The sequence below is a fragment of the Echeneis naucrates genome, chromosome 20 (genome assembly GCF_900963305.1).
Source record: "Echeneis naucrates chromosome 20, fEcheNa1.1, whole genome shotgun sequence".
Classification (NCBI taxonomy): Eukaryota; Metazoa; Chordata; class Actinopteri; order Carangiformes; family Echeneidae; genus Echeneis; species Echeneis naucrates.
In genome coordinates, this window is record NC_042530.1 from 11,931,069 (window position 1) to 11,946,916 (window position 15,848).

The following is a 15,848-nucleotide window of genomic DNA, read 5'->3' on the forward strand; positions in this document are numbered from 1 at the left end:
AGAAGAAAAGGACGAGTGTGGACTTTCTGATAACACTCCTGGAGCCAGAACAATAAGACTCCTGTTGATACTGATGGAGACAACACAAATGTTGGCGACACACACCTCATAGATATATCTGTGGGTCACCTTGTATTTCTAATGTACATGCTTTCAATACATTTACTAAACAGAGTTGCCTAGAGGTGCTGAAGTGTTTTCCTCTGGTATTAAAAGAGACTCTTAAAAGCTGGAGGAGTTTATCTGGTCACTGGAGCTTTTAATGTCAAGGTTACTCTGATTGTTCTTCTCTTTGCTTGTGTTGGCTGCTAATGACCGTTACCGCGTCATCACAGTGGAAAAAAATGCAGTCGCACCTAGTAATCTCAAATTTCTTTCAACAAGTTAGCATAAATTTTAAATTTCATTTATTGCTGTTTATCATTCTGAGTGGTGTTTTAGCACCCAGCCTTCCAAATCCAAACAGTCCTGAAAGTCAGTGCTGATATTGCCGGATTCAGTTAATGCCAATTGACAGCCCTCAACCAAGATGTTGGGAAGCTGCAGGGCAAAAGTTTGCACAAAAAAAAAAACAAAAAAAACAAGCATAATCTACAAAAAATACTCCCCTCCTGCACCAACATATTACACAGTTCGAAACCAATAGGCTCGGCCATTATTGTAGTTACTAAAATTTGCAAGACAAAAAACCTTACTATACTTACCTGTACTTGCCTAATTGAAAGTTTTTGTCTTGTAACAGGTGTGCTGAACGATTCAAATCCACAAACTTTATCACTTCATCAAGTGATAAAGTACCATATAGCCTGAGTTGCTCTAAAGACACTTCTAACCAATAATAACTTGCGTGCAAATGGACGCACTACCTGATCGTACAGAGACTTTCGTGCACTCCCTGTTATGCAACACGCCTGCCAGTGATTATCACTTGCCCGTATTTGAACTTTCCCCATACTGATGTGGTTACTATGTGACTTGTAAATGGTTTCTTGTTTTGATTGGCACGAGAAACTAACGTAATTTCCAACTCACAAAGAATACAAAAAGAGGAGTTTCAGCCTGTTTTGTGGCCACACCTTGCCTATACGTTCAATACAAGAGAATGTCAGTACGTAACAAAATCCCTTTTTTTCTTTCTTTCTCAGGTTACACTGGTTTCTGTGCTCTCGGGAATGCAATTTGATCGCCTGAAATTGTTGGACAAACAGCTTGTTGGATGAAGAGACATTTTTCGGTAGCAAGTACTAAAGCAGTCTGACCAAAGTTTGAGATATCGCTTTTATTTAAGTGTTGATTAAAAATAATAATGAGAGGTAAACAAAGCTGAGGAAATTGGAATAATCAGATTTAGAAGGGATTCCTTTGTGCACTGTCTCACATCTACTGCGTTAAGTTGCAGAGTGTTTCCCTCCAGCCTCTATATTTATGTTGTTTTTGGGGTTTTTTTTAGGTTATTTTGGTTGTTTGTCTCTGTGTGACTATGTGTGTTGGGCCTGCAATGGACTGGTGACCTGTCCAGGGTGTACCCTGCCCTCCCCTAAGCTGGGATTGGCTCCAGCACCCTCCACGACCCAGAAACAGAAAAGAGGGAGAAGATGGATGGCAGCATGGATCGTTGAAACTTCAAATAAGTGAAGTTTGTTTAGCATTCCCTGCTTCATGGTCTGCGTTAACATGTGGGTCCAAAACTGACATGCTGACAGATGCTCTTTACCTTTGCAAAATTTTATAAAAAAAAATTAAGAAAGTGTCTCTGTATATGTCAGCAGGGAATTGTGAAAAAGTGTCAAAAGATCAGCTGCGATGGCCGGGAATCGAACCCGGGTCAACTGCTTGGAAGGCAGCTATGCTCACCACTATACCACCATCGCACTGTAGCCTCAAGGAGATGAGCTGCCGAGTCAGCAGTTGGTGGAGGAATTTTTCAGGAAAACGCTTAAGAGGACAGGAGAGGAGAGGAGGGGAGGGGAGATGGGCTGATATGCGTGGCATGAAGGGAGAAAAAGAAGAAAGAAAATATTTCCATGCTGCTGATCAAGCTCCCCGTTTCTGCTGAGAATAAACCTAAAAAAACAAAAAAATAAATAAACAAATCTGCGATGGCCGGGAATCGAACCCGGGTCAACTGCTTGGAAGGCAGCTATGCTCACCACTATACCACCATCGCAACACAGACAGAGCAACTCTGACTGCCAACTCAGCAGTACACGTCAGTATACTGTGGGGATGAGGGGAGGAGGCAGAGGAGGATAAGTGGAGAGACTTGGCAAGGGAGAGAAGAGAAGGAATACTTTTCCCACTTTAAAGGTCAACACCAATGTGATGAAGACAATCTGAAACACTTGGAGTACATTCATTCTGAAATGTCCATTCTCACACAGTAGCTGTTTTACAGTCCTACATGTTCACATTGCACTGCAAAAAGAAGCCTAACTCACATGCAATTCAGGTCGCCTTGAGGTTACCTTATACATGCATATTATCATTATCTTGTTAGTTTTTCAACACAGAGTCTAGTGGAGATTGAACCCTGCTTGGAAAAACATAAAAATGTATTGCATAAATGCATGAAGAAGGGTGAATGCATAAATTTAAATGCGATGGCCGGGAATCGAACCCGGGTCAACTGCTTGGAAGGCAGCTATGCTCACCACTATACCACCATCGCAACACAGCAGACTGGATTGAAAGGATTTGACTGGAAATACGTCAATTTGAGGGCAGGAGAGAAGGAGTGCAGGTGACAACATTCCTACAGTGGTCAGTATATTCCCAAAAGTACACACCGTTGTCGGCAGGATTCGAACCTGCGCGGGGAGACCCCAATGGATTTCTAGTCCATCGCCTTAACCACTCGGCCACGACAACTCCCTCTGTGCCCATTTTGCCATCATACACGACCTTGCACCTCGTACACTGTGCTATAGGATTGCTGGTGGTTTACATTTACTAAATTACTGGGGCTGCACAATTCTGAATTATCGGCCTGCCAAAATTGCTTTCTACAGCTAATTAGCTCAAGAGATCTCTCCCAATTAACACTGCTGAAGATGAGTTGGTGGATTTTTCATTCCTCTTAAAACACAGTACTGTGTGTCTACGGTGGTCAGTAAACCAAAAGTACACACCGTTGTCGGCAGGATTCGAACCTGCGCGGGGAGACCCCAATGGATTTCTAGTCCATCGCCTTAACCACTCGGCCACGACAACCTTTTTTTACTGTTTTAAACATCAGTTTTTGGGCATGACTGACTCAAAAAATAAATAAATAAATAAATTTATGTTCCCTGTATGAAAACACTACATCACCACCAAATAGGAAGGGCTATTATCTATGACTTCCTCCAACGTAATGCAGGCGATAGTAACTATAGCCTGGGTGTCCCCTGAACACATAATGTTATTAGTGCTGCAGCAGCATAAAGTCAGCTGGAGATGCCGGGGATTGAACCCGGGGCCTCATACATGCAAAGCATGCGCTCTACCACTGAGCTACATCCCCTGTAAGAAAAGGGCCAAACCCAGTCATCCGATCCACAATGATGACAAGCTGCTTGTCTGACTAACACACAACATCAACCTCTTAGCATTATAGCTTATCAGCTTCCTCAGGAGAGCAAACATTTGCCTCCTACCACCTTCAATATTTACTCCATGTCATGACACATACATAGATGCAGACGTGTGGGCAGCAGTACTCTGTGTTTCATTGTGATTCTCTCAGAATATACACATTTGGTTGTGTGTAAGACACACTCCTGCTTTATTTTCTTATTTATTAATAAGAAAATAAAATAAAGGGCCCCTGTCCCGTCCCAGAGCACTCTCCTTCTTTCGTCTGGCCATCGATGCATTAAACCTGTTTACTGGACCCATTGACGGCTCCGCCTGTCTGCAACGATGTCACAAACTCTGAAACACTCGCTACACGCCTGTCTGAATCTTTAAAACACGGCGGATTCCCTAAGGTGAATGTGTCGCGGTCCACTGTTTTGTGCATTGCGTAAAGCCATAAGTTTAACGCGAATACACTGACGCATTGATTAGAATAATCATCTGTAAAACCTTATGATGATTGGAAAAAAAAAAATTAAATAAATAATGAACAAGATAGATCGAATGAATCTTGCAGCTCGCGCGATGACGTCATCGAGCGATTTCTACCGACTTCGGCGAAAGTTGGGGGAAAAAACAGTTTTTACTTTTCTGTATTCTCATTATGCGTGTTGAGTATGTTCATTTTACCTGCTTAGGCAACAAAAAGCCATGTGGAGATGCCGGGGATTGAACCCGGGGCCTCATACATGCAAAGCATGCGCTCTACCACTGAGCTACATCCCCATGTGGAGGGCGCTGAGGACAGAGGAGACAAACAGCATGAGACAGAGCACACAGAAAGTACTCATTTATTTAGCTTACCTGATATAAACATGAGCTCAGGATATGTTTGGATTTCTTACAGAGGAAGTCCATTTAAAAAAAAAAAAAAAAAGAATAATAATAATAATAAAGTACCACAAGATGGCAGTGGTTCGTTTCCACAGGATTCATCAGGAAGACCTGACAATCAAGCCAGTGGCCAAAACTGTATTCTGGCATTCGTAGGATCATTGCAGAATCTGAAGTTAAGACTGCTGTTTTAACATAAACTAAACCACATGTTCAAAATGGTTTACTGATGTTGGATTTCTTTCTCCCTACATATACACAGAGTGAAACTCAAAAACAACAAAAAAAACCGTATCATTAAACTGAGATCTTTACAATTCTACTCGGTTCTGCTTTTCTGATGTGAAACATCAAATGTGTGAGGTTTTTTTTTTATTATTATTTTCTATCCAAGTTTAAACCGCAGCCTAAATGTTTTTTTCTGACGATTTGTGTGATGGAAAGGGACTTAAATGAATGTTTATTCTCAAAGTCCCTGCTTGAGTAGCGAATGTCAACCAAATCAGAAAGCGGTGAGTTATTCTTTCAGAGGTTGTGAAAACATTTTTAAGTTAAAAGTCTGATATCATACCTTAACACGTTACCATCTTTCTTTGAGGCCTCATGTGTTGTGCTGCAGCTGTTCACTCTTTTATTTCAGTTTTGCCGCCGATATCTTTTAAATTACGCCCCTGTTCGCGAGCGTGGCTCCGAGGGAGGGGCGGCGTAAGAGTGACGTCATATTTCGACACCCGTCGTTTAATTGTGGTGGTGACCGATTCATTAAAAACCAAATTACAAATATTGGAGTATTGTAGCGGAAATGACCAAATCAATACAAACAAAAACGTGTCTATGATACAAGCCAAACAAGGGCATAAGGATAGATGTCCTCATATAAAACGTAATTACCTTATGGGGCAGTTAGGGATTTATCTTGTTCCTAAGAGCAATGAAAAAAGCTGTACTCTGAATCTCACTGTGCTTTTTTTTTTTTTTGCTATGTGTTCAGATATAAGACCCTTATTCTTCTCTGACTGAACAAAAGCCCTCCTTTTCAGTGAGATGAATAAGATTTGGCGGAGGCCTGAGTTAACACGCAGCTGTTTCACAAAGGGCAGTTGACCTGGATATGCAACTGACTCCACAAAGGAATGTGTCAACTGTTAGCTCATCTAAATAATTGCCACAATTTGGTGAGACGTATGCCCTCTAATTTTACGGAACAGTTTGGAAGGACTTGGAACGCTGAGGTGTAATTTATTTTGACCTCTCGTCGTGGAATGTGGTCAGACTTGATTGGGCAAGGGTTTGGGTCATAAATAATGTGTAAAATATGAAACATTTTTCCGTCAGCAAAGAATGGCAGTTTCCACCCATCTGACTACACTGGTTCCGGCAATGCTGTTCGAGACCCTGAGAAAATCACTGATTTGGGGTGAGGACAAGCTCTCGCTGCCAAACACCTGAACTGTGAGTTTTGCACCTTCGACATTAGGATTATTATTTCATCATCTAAATAAAATTGCTCCCCAGTGTTAAACAATGTGTCTTAGAGCAGCAGTGTGTCAGCTGACCACAGAGATCCAGCTGTTGTCAACAACTGTGGGCTTTCCACTGAGGATTTTGACAGAATGTTTCCAACATCTCAATGAGCAGGGTCAGGGGCCTAGAAAGTGACTATCCAACCCCTGTCTTCTCCTCCACCCTTTTTCTCACTTGTGGCCAAAAATCAGAAAACATGTTTTTGTTTGGTTTCCATCATGGCTAAGCAACGCAGCACAGAGTCTGGTACTTTGTTAAGAGGAATTTAGAGAGACCAGAAAGCAGCAATTTAATATTAGCTGGACTGCTTGAGCAGGGGGCAAAATTCAGAATGGGGCAACATCTGGCACAGATCACAAGAAGAAAATGAATGACTGAGCTGTCGCGATTTTCTGGAATGAAAGCTCACAAAAAAGCCCCACTTGAAATGACATAACCAAATTATTTGCTCTGAGAGTTTTGGTAGAGCAGCTTGAAAAACATTACCTCACTTTGGGAAAGTACACCCAGATGAGAAACAGGAATGCCTCTGCCAGCAGAGGAACTTTACATAACATATTGTGTACCAACACTATTTGCCACGCTTTCAAAAAGACAGCATGTGTTAGCAACTGAGTCCAGTTTACCCAACCGCTAATATGTAAGAATTTGCCCTTTGTTTCTCCTCCTCACCAAATACGTAAATTTGCAAGGTACACACTGTACAGTAGTAACAGAGAGGAAATTTCTGTCTTTAATTATTCAACTTGGCTAACAGTAGACCACAAACAGTACAAGGCCTTCCAACCATTCAGCACTTGCTTAGCCATGGATTATGAATGACTCGGGGACTCTGGCCGTAGAGTCTGTTGAGAGACTGCTCGGGTTAGTCCTAAAATTTCCATAAAGAAATTACTGTGGTTTTTCAACATTATAAGTCATAGTAAGTAAATCAATGTGCATTGCGAACGTTGAGAACATTATTCTCAAAGAAGACATATAGCCACACAAGAATTAGAATCTGAAAAGGAAACTCTCGTGTTCTTGAATTAGTGTCAGGTGATGCTACTACACTTCAGTTACCATCTTTTAGGTCATGCCCAGTGAATGAGACGTGCAAATGTCTGCAGAGGACATTAATCTATGGAAGATAAAAAGACAAGACACAAAATAGAAGTAGATTTTGTCATAGCAACATATATTTTCATGCCATTTTACCAGACGGATAAAAACGCTGTAGTTTGAAAATGCATGGACCTATTTTATATTTACATATAAATACCATACTTGTATGTATTTGATAATAAAAACTTTTAGTCCCCATGTTTGCTTCAGAAGTTTGTGCCAATTCATGCAAAATTCAGGCTGCTTGTTTCTCCACAAAGAACATCATTTACGTTGGCGGCCCCTCCGACCCCCCTACTCCCTGCACATTAATTCAAATGAATTCCTCTCTCCTGTATCCACAATGAATCTACAGCATTTATAGCAGGCTACTACTGACCTATCGCGTGTTCCTGCAGGATTTGTGTGTTGGAGACAGAGCTAAACTAACCACCAGCCAATTCCTCCAATTGTGGTTGTGTGGTCATTTAACTTGGATTGACTTCTTTCCACATAACTGGGCAATAACTGAATGTTCAGTCTGAGCCGTCCTCAGGTTGATCATATGACCTGTTCCTGTCTGCTGCACTTTAGAAACAATCACATAAAGCACCAAAGCTTGAAACTCCTCCATCCTGACCCCATTTAACTCACCTCAGTAAAGGTCAGTGGATGCAAACCAGAAAATTGTTATTTTATCATATCAACACATTTTTATTTTCTGTGTACTTTCATATTTTTTTTTTACTGGCTGGTGCAAGAATCAAGTATTTCTGTGTCTGCTGTGTGACCAGCTACGTCAGAGCTAAGTTACCATGACAACAATGAGGTCAAAAATGATCCTCCCAGCCATAGAAACGGGCCACCCACAAGTCTGGACGGTTTAATAAGTCTAAATCAAAACAAATTAAACAACACCTGAAATATACCTATTTATATGTGTATCCACGATATAAGCATTTGAAAAGACAAGTATTTAATGATAATCATTCATGTCACAAAGAAAAAGAAATTAATTCAAAGTGCTAAATTACTTTTCCTATAGCTACCCTTGTAATTCATGCTGTTTTCTTAACTGCAATGTAGCTGTAGGAGAGAGACGTCTCAGGCATACAGTGCGTTTGACCTTTATCACAGACAGAATGTAAAGTCCATCTCTTCGTGTGGAGCCAGCAGCGCAGATATCAGCGGAAAGGGCATTTCCACAAGTGGCACAAGTGGCGACAGAGGGGAGACAGCGGAGAGGATGGATGGATGGATGGATTGAAGATGAGGAGGGAAGGAATGAGGTAATGCTCCTAAATCTGAATAATCCCCCTGACAACAAGGGCGGACAGGGTACAGTGTGGAGACCACCCTGGATCTGGCAACCCAACAGACAGTAGCAGAAAGAGTGAGAGACAGACAAGCAGAGATGCCGCCGCGTTGTTGACAAGACACGACAGTGACAGAGCAGCTGTGGAGCCAGAGTGGTTGGATATCTGTGGACCACCATCTGTCTGATCAAATAAACACATACGCACTGTCATGCCCACAAAAACAGACAATCTAAGCGGCAAAACAAAAAAACAAAACAAAACCGCACGCCAGACAGAGCCAGACGGACATTAACAGAAATGTGCACATGTAACCCAACCTGGTTTCAGACAGCCTGGAAACTCATCACTTTGTCAGTTAAGACTGTCAGAGCGGTTTGTTGTGATGGCAATGTGTAGATGAGATTAAAGGTTCATTGTTAGTCAGTTGGCAGACATGAAATTTCCATTAATTGACTGGAAATGAGGCAGTGCTTCGTGTAGACTGTTGTAAGAACCCTTTTTATGAATCAGCTGCATCAACCATATTCATTATTTCTTATATATTTAGAGACCAAAAAAAAAAATCTAGACATCACCATAACAGGGAATCTTGTAATCTGAAATCTGAGTTGAGAGACATAAACAGAGTCCAGTAATAATTCTCTGTTGGCTCATCCAGGCATTGCTTTTCATGTTATATTTTAACATTGTCAATATGAAAATATTGATCAGTCCAGCTTTAGATGAACGTCTCTTAGCATGTCAGCACTTTGATGATTGAAAATGACTTTAACGGGAGCCCAATACCTTTCGCTGCTGATTTGGCTACAGTAACAACAATAACAACCCCTCCCTGACAGCTGACAGGATTGCGATGTCAGTAAAGGATGGCAGAAGTGATATTCAGTCTGTCCTATAACCTGATACACAACCCATTGACAGGACTGTACTGCTATCAGGAGTCATAGCATTAACCACTGTTCTCCCAACTGTACCGTTTACCCGCTGAAAGGAAATGGCTGCACTTTGGATAATTTGTGTAATCTCGGGTTTTGTTCTCACAACTACGGAAACACCAGTGAACACACTGCGGTGATCAGTAGCTTAGACAGCCATCTCTCATTTGTGTTTCCTCTTTTCCTGTTTTCATCCAATCATTCTTTCACGTTTTCTCTTGTGCGCTTTCTCTTGCAGGCTAAGAATTCCATCAACAGAAGTCTGAGATTCTTTGTCTTTCATTGTCCAATCTGAGATGTTGCTTTATTTCTGTTTGTCATTGTTCTTCCTTGGAGCTGCAGAGACACATGCCCTCGCTAATATTATTAATTTTCCCATGTGACTCTGCTTTGGGAAGAGAAGACTTCAAGGCGTGCTCAGATAGACACTGATAGACCATGGCATGTCTGCAGGCCTAAAAAGGTTGCATATGAACCATAAATGGCATAGTTAATTAATGCCAAACACACATTTACATTATCAGGCATAAAGTATGCCCAGCTTCTTCACATTAGTGTCTAAGGTTTTTACGTTTTTAATTTTTGTAAAACCAAGAACACTTTTAAAACCACCCTTTTTCGTGTGTGAATATCCAACATATTTCAAAACACATTAACTATGGAAAGACATGGGCATGTTTCCCGCCACACTCCATTTCAGTCTATAAGCGTCCATGAATCATGACCTTATTGAAAATTACTGAGTTATATCATACTCATTGGTCTGAATCCAACTCACTGTCTTGTATAATCTGTTGTTATTTTACAATCAGTTACAGATGTGAATATCTCATTGTCTTCATCTCAGGTCCCGGTGATTTTTAAAAAAGCAGAACCTAGAAATCAAAAACAGATTCCCTCATTTGATCGCACACATTGTTTCACCTGCTTTCCATTTCTACTTCCACTTAAGGATGGACACAGTGGTTACTGAATGAAGTCAAATACATTTCTATGCTTGTATTCCATATTAAAATCAGCTAATGAATAAACAAATATTTCTGATAAATGTTTCTGGTCCTTAACACCAAAAGTATCTGTGAGTTATAGATAACTGTGGGGTTACTGACCAGTTATCCAGTTTAGCTGCACTGAGGAAAATGTTACAGACTAGCATGCAATTGTAATTAGCAGGGATTTAATATAGGGGAGATATTTATGGGGTCAGTCTGAAATTAAATGTTACCACTCAGGAGCACATTCATCCTGCAATAGGTCAACACACACACACACACACACAAACACATGCATACACACACACTTGCACTTCTGTCGTGATGAGGACATACATTGACACAATGCATTCCCTGGCCCCTCACCCCAACCCTATCCATCCCCCTCCCAACGGACCCCCCTAACAAAAACTAATTCTAACCTTAATCCTGAAACTAAGTCTAAAATAACCCTTTATTATTGAATTTATTATTTATATTCAATTTATTTTACCACTTATTATTAAATTATTTGATATAGCAGCTTAGTCTCCATAGACTGATGATAAAAAAGAAGACGAAGAAGAAAAAGGGAAGAAAGAAATTAGACCAAACAATGTATATGTATGTGTATACACACAGACAAACATTGTTGTGTTGCTTTTTGCTGTGACTTTGCCTTTTTTTCCATTCTTTCATTGCATTTATATCATGTAGAGCTATTACTTTGGACATAACTGATATTTTGTCTAATAGGCAAATCTTTGTTGTATTTAAATGTAATTATTTGCCTTCCTATAGTTGGGTATCATTTTTAAGGCACCACTTGGCTCATTTTGAGCTCCACACATCATCTTCTGCACATGTTGTAATGGTTTAAAACACATTAAACTGCTTAACTGTGGAGCCCCAAGAGAGTTTATTCTCAGGACGTGAATCAAAGTGAGCAAAGTTCACCTGCATGAGTATATTTGTTCAGAGTAACACTAGACTGCTTATATCCAATAGATTCTCTTGGGGGTGTACAGACCCCTAGAGAGAGAGAAAAAGAGAGACACAGAGACGGAGAGAATGCTATATGACTGTCATAGGAGACAAAATTCTGAAAATTGAGCTTTCTTCATCATCTGAACCACAAGCAACCTCAGCTGGCCTTCATCATAGTGAGGAGGACAAAGTTCAACTCCAAGCATCAAAGCTTTTCTGTTGGCCAAAATTTTATTTCATTAAAGTGCCATGTCGGCCATGAACATATCTCACTTAGCTATCCTGGATATCCACTTTAATTAAAACAGAATTGCAGATTGCACTGGTGGGGATTCTTCTCGCATTTCTATTGTGCATTGCTGACAAGTCAAGATTTTCTCAGAGGTGGATTCCTGCTTTGAGGCCGATGGTCTGTCATTAGGCACGGGCATGATGAAAACTGTTTTTCCACAACCTCATGTTTGTTTCTCTCAAATGGCCATTATGAGCACTTACTGGCAGGAGCTGCATTATTCTCATCAAGTGAAACAAAACACACTGCTGCTCACAATCAATACTGATGCTCTGCAAATTGCAATTAAATGATTGGGTAATGGCTGGGAGGTATCCGCAATATCAGCAGTGCAGAAGAAAATGGTCAGTCCATTCTTTCCAGAGATATATAAAACAATGGAATAAAAGGGGTTTTGTTAGTGAAGCCTTTGCTGCCAAAGTACACTGCTAGCTTGACCCCATTACTGGGGCTTACACTAGTCACGAAGTTGACGAGGGGCGGAGCGGCACAGTTAAATGCCTTCTACAGACACAGGCCCATGCCAAGAATGCGCACTCATTTGGCATGCAGCAATGAGACAGACCCACACAGACCCAGCTCGCCTATAACTCTCAAACGTCAGTAATCTCAGCAAAGACATAAAACATCACAGAATGTTGTGCAAGACATGGGAACAATAAGCAATGAACATCACCGGGAAGTATTTGCATTTCAGGCATGTGCAACGTGCTCGAAATAATTTTTTTATCTTGACATGATGTTTATAAGCATCATTGTGTTGAGATTCATGTTTGTATATGGTTGTTGTCAAAAGGGGATAGTTTTTTTGCTAACGAGGTCAAACTCTACGTGAACATTTGGACATTGTTATGTTTTATATTCATTATTATCAGAGGTAGCTGTCGACAGCCCTAGATAGTAAAATAAGCTTTAGAAAGATGGTGATGAACTTTTCAGAAATAAAACAAATACGTTCATCCAGTACGGTTGTCGGCTGAGGCATGAAACCTTGGTCACGCGATAAGAGAAGAGTGGTGCTCAGTGTGCCTACAGATTACATCCAAATCTTACTGTTTCCTTATACTTTCTTTACTATTTCTTTTAAATGTGCTACGGCAGGAGGGGGTTAGGGAAGAATGATGATCTTTGCTCAAAGAAAGATGCTTTTTCCTTGATTTAAAATCAAGGCAAAAGCTTTAGTGACAGTTTCATAAAGTGGTAAAGAGTAATTAAATTTCCAAAATGAAATTATGAACTATTTAAGTCTCAGGGTGGAGGTTAGGTCACATTGCGCATGTCCCTTTGTCTCCTTGTTCCTTTGGTGTATAATGACAGGACATATTTCCATAAATATTTACAGTGGATACATGTACATGGGGGAAGCACGGCGTCATAGTGGTCAGCACTGTTGCCCCACAACAGGAATGCCCCTGGTTTAGTTCCCAGGCCTGGGGTCTTTCTCTGCGGAGTTTGCATGTTCTCCCTGTGCCTGCGTGGGTTTCCTCCCACCATCCAAAGACATCATGTTTGGGTTAACTGCTGACTCTGAATTGTCTGTAGGTCTGAGTGTGACTGTGTGTTGACCTGTCCAGGGTGAACCCCGCCCTCACCCAGTGTGAGCTGGGATTGGCTCCAGCACTCCCAGTGACCCGGAAACGGATAAGCAGTAGAAGGTGAATGAAATAATGAACATGATGTTCTTGTATGATGACATGAAATGTGTCCATAAGACCTCCTTAGATATTGTAGCAGTATAGACCTGTAGACCGCTGCACGTGTCTGGATGGGTCTGCTGCTACAACCCAGACTGAAATAGCTCAACAACTACAGGACTGCGTGGATTGTCATAGAACATATTACAGACACTCGTCGTCCTTATGTCATGATACATTAGAATTTTTAATGAAGTGTCTCAATAAGTTTCAGATGGATTTGAATGATCACCATATGGCACAGATATTCATTGTGCCCAGATGAGGAATCTTGATCATTTTTGTTTATCCCTTCCCCTTTCATCTGTCCACTGAGCAAATATTATGATCATCACAAACTTTTAAAATAATGCCATTGCCATAAACTTTGTTGAGTATCTTTAAACTATAAGTCTTACAAGTTCAAAGAGCATCTGTTGATACTGTCCACTGTAAATCCATTTCTGAAATGCCAGTGAAAATGAAGGTCTGCAGTGGCCTCTTACAGACTTTAAGGGTTTTAATTATTTCGAAAAAAACAAAAAAAACAAACAAAAAAAAGACAAAAAAGTTTTGAAAAGAAAATACTAGCATGAGACCCTGAGCATTTCCAGGTTATGATATGAATAAGTAGAGAGGCATAGCACTTATGCAAACAAATAATTGTTTACTTGGCTGCTCTGTCGAATGGAAATCTGAGGCATTAAGATCCCAGATGGACTATTAACGTCTCTGCTCTGACTCCACCGTGCACTTTGACGATGATGTGATGATGTTTTTCAGATGGCTTTCACTCTGGTTTTATGTGATGTTCAAGAACCTCGTGGTTGCCCTTGTTGCTTCATAGACGCCAAACCCATGTGTGCCACATCAAAACCTCAAAGGCGACTGCTGGAACAGGATGTGTCTCTCAGGCATTGAGTGCCAAACGGAACTGCTGCCCAAGCACTGATGAAGTGTTGGAGAACCTGGTCCTGCTTAGGAAGCACGGCCGACAGTATTTTTGTCGGACTGAAGGGGACACAGTCCAAACAGCAATAAGGATTTCATAAACTGCTCCCCCAATGTCACGAAAGTGAAAGTAAGATATTGACTGTGGTTCATTGAAAGTGTATAGTGAAATGCACACACGCGCACACACACATACACACACACATGTGATAGCTCCAGAAAAAGGAAAGGTGAAAGTAGGGTCACTAGAACCTAAAATAACTTGCTGCAATAATGTTTTGTAGAAGAATTTTTAAGCCTGTTGGTATGCCCCAAGGTTAGTTTTTTTTCATTTGCTTTAAATATAACTAAATGTAAATGAAACTACACAATACGAACACAAATTGATTTGGGAAGGAAACCTACATTTGCACCAATTAATACTGTAATATCAGCAATGGATGAGCTTGCAAAAGTTGTCTCTCAGTGTGATAAGGACAAAATTATTACCTGCCTCTGCACCACAACTCAGCTCTCTGAGGCATCTCACAGTGTGTTGGCTCACTGTTTTTGTTTGGTCTGCTCAGGAAAACCTCAGCAAAAGTTAAAAAGTGATGAGTTGGCGAACATCATGCATTAATCTCTGGCTAGACAGCCAGTTGTTTCTCCAGAGTCAGTGGAGACTAAAACAGAGCTAAAAGCAGTGTAAATGTTGAGTTACATTCATCACATGGTCTGAAATATCTGAGCTCCTAATGCTAAAGATGCTCCATGTTCTTATAAGGTGAGACAGAAAGACTGACAGAGTGGAAATGTCTGGATAAAGCACTTACAGGATGTAAAAGGTACGCTGGGCGATGTAACTGTAGATTCCAGATAATGGCCTTTAAACGCTATTATCAAAGAGACAGAGGGAATCAACCAGCCTCAATGGACAGACATTATTTTTAAATGCATCTAAACATGATAGCCAAACATGCTATCAGGTTGTTGGGCTTTTTTTTTTTTTCAAATGGCACAAATGCATACATTTTCTGGCCGATCTGTCTTACATTTAATTCATCATGTCCATAGTTTGGTGCTTTATTCCTAGATAGCAAAGTGAAACGTCTGGTCCAACGTATGTCTGGATTTTATGACCTGTGTAGTTTTCACATCTGGGCAGAGTCAAGCTCTTATCCTATGGCACTGACTGACAGACAGAACATTTTCTGTACACAGAATGGGCCCATGCTCTGTGAATGGGCCAGATTTAGGCCATAGAACCAGGCAGATACTGGGCCAAAAGAAAACGTGAATGTATCTGGAGTCTACTCACTTATTACAATCATTTCTTATCATCACTAGTATCAGAGGGTCACTTGGCAGTCCAAGGTCTGTCTGTCTCCGCCCTGTGCGTCTGATCCACAATGGTCAGATGTTAGCATTTATGGAATGTACAATTACTATTCAACAGCATATCTGTCTTCCTCTTCAGCATTGTGAAAGGTATTTGGTAGCAGCTTCAGTAGCAACAAAAGAATTGTGCATTAGGTTCCTCGGTTGTGGACAAAGAGTCCATTATCTATCATGGTTAACACATGATTGAGATGCGAAGATAGAGAATGCATTTGCAACCACTAAGCAGCATAACTTACAATGTCATCACTCTGGTGAAGGGATGGACTCAAACTTATGGGCTTTGT

The 15,848-nt window shown here is 40.8% G+C and overlaps 7 non-coding genes across 7 annotated transcripts; all 7 read right to left on the bottom strand.

Annotated features, from left to right (window-relative positions):
- Positions 1-1,799: 1,799 nt before the first annotated feature.
- On the bottom strand, positions 1,800-1,871 carry trnag-ucc (transfer RNA glycine (anticodon UCC)). Its single transcript has one exon. It is a non-coding gene; the product is annotated as a tRNA-Gly (tRNA).
- A 224-nt stretch (positions 1,872-2,095) lies between these two features.
- trnag-ucc (transfer RNA glycine (anticodon UCC)) lies at positions 2,096-2,167 on the bottom strand. Its single transcript has one exon. It is a non-coding gene; the product is annotated as a tRNA-Gly (tRNA).
- A 429-nt stretch (positions 2,168-2,596) lies between these two features.
- trnag-ucc (transfer RNA glycine (anticodon UCC)) lies at positions 2,597-2,668 on the bottom strand. Its single transcript has one exon. It is a non-coding gene; the product is annotated as a tRNA-Gly (tRNA).
- Positions 2,669-2,786: 118 nt separating this feature from the next.
- On the bottom strand, positions 2,787-2,868 carry trnas-aga (transfer RNA serine (anticodon AGA)). The gene has a single exon. It is a non-coding gene; the product is annotated as a tRNA-Ser (tRNA).
- A 260-nt stretch (positions 2,869-3,128) lies between these two features.
- trnas-aga (transfer RNA serine (anticodon AGA)) lies at positions 3,129-3,210 on the bottom strand. The gene has a single exon. It is a non-coding gene; the product is annotated as a tRNA-Ser (tRNA).
- Positions 3,211-3,430: 220 nt separating this feature from the next.
- trnaa-ugc (transfer RNA alanine (anticodon UGC)) lies at positions 3,431-3,502 on the bottom strand. Its single transcript has one exon. It is a non-coding gene; the product is annotated as a tRNA-Ala (tRNA).
- Positions 3,503-4,269: 767 nt separating this feature from the next.
- Positions 4,270-4,341, bottom strand: trnaa-ugc (transfer RNA alanine (anticodon UGC)). Its single transcript has one exon. It is a non-coding gene; the product is annotated as a tRNA-Ala (tRNA).
- Positions 4,342-15,848: the final 11,507 nt, after the last annotated feature.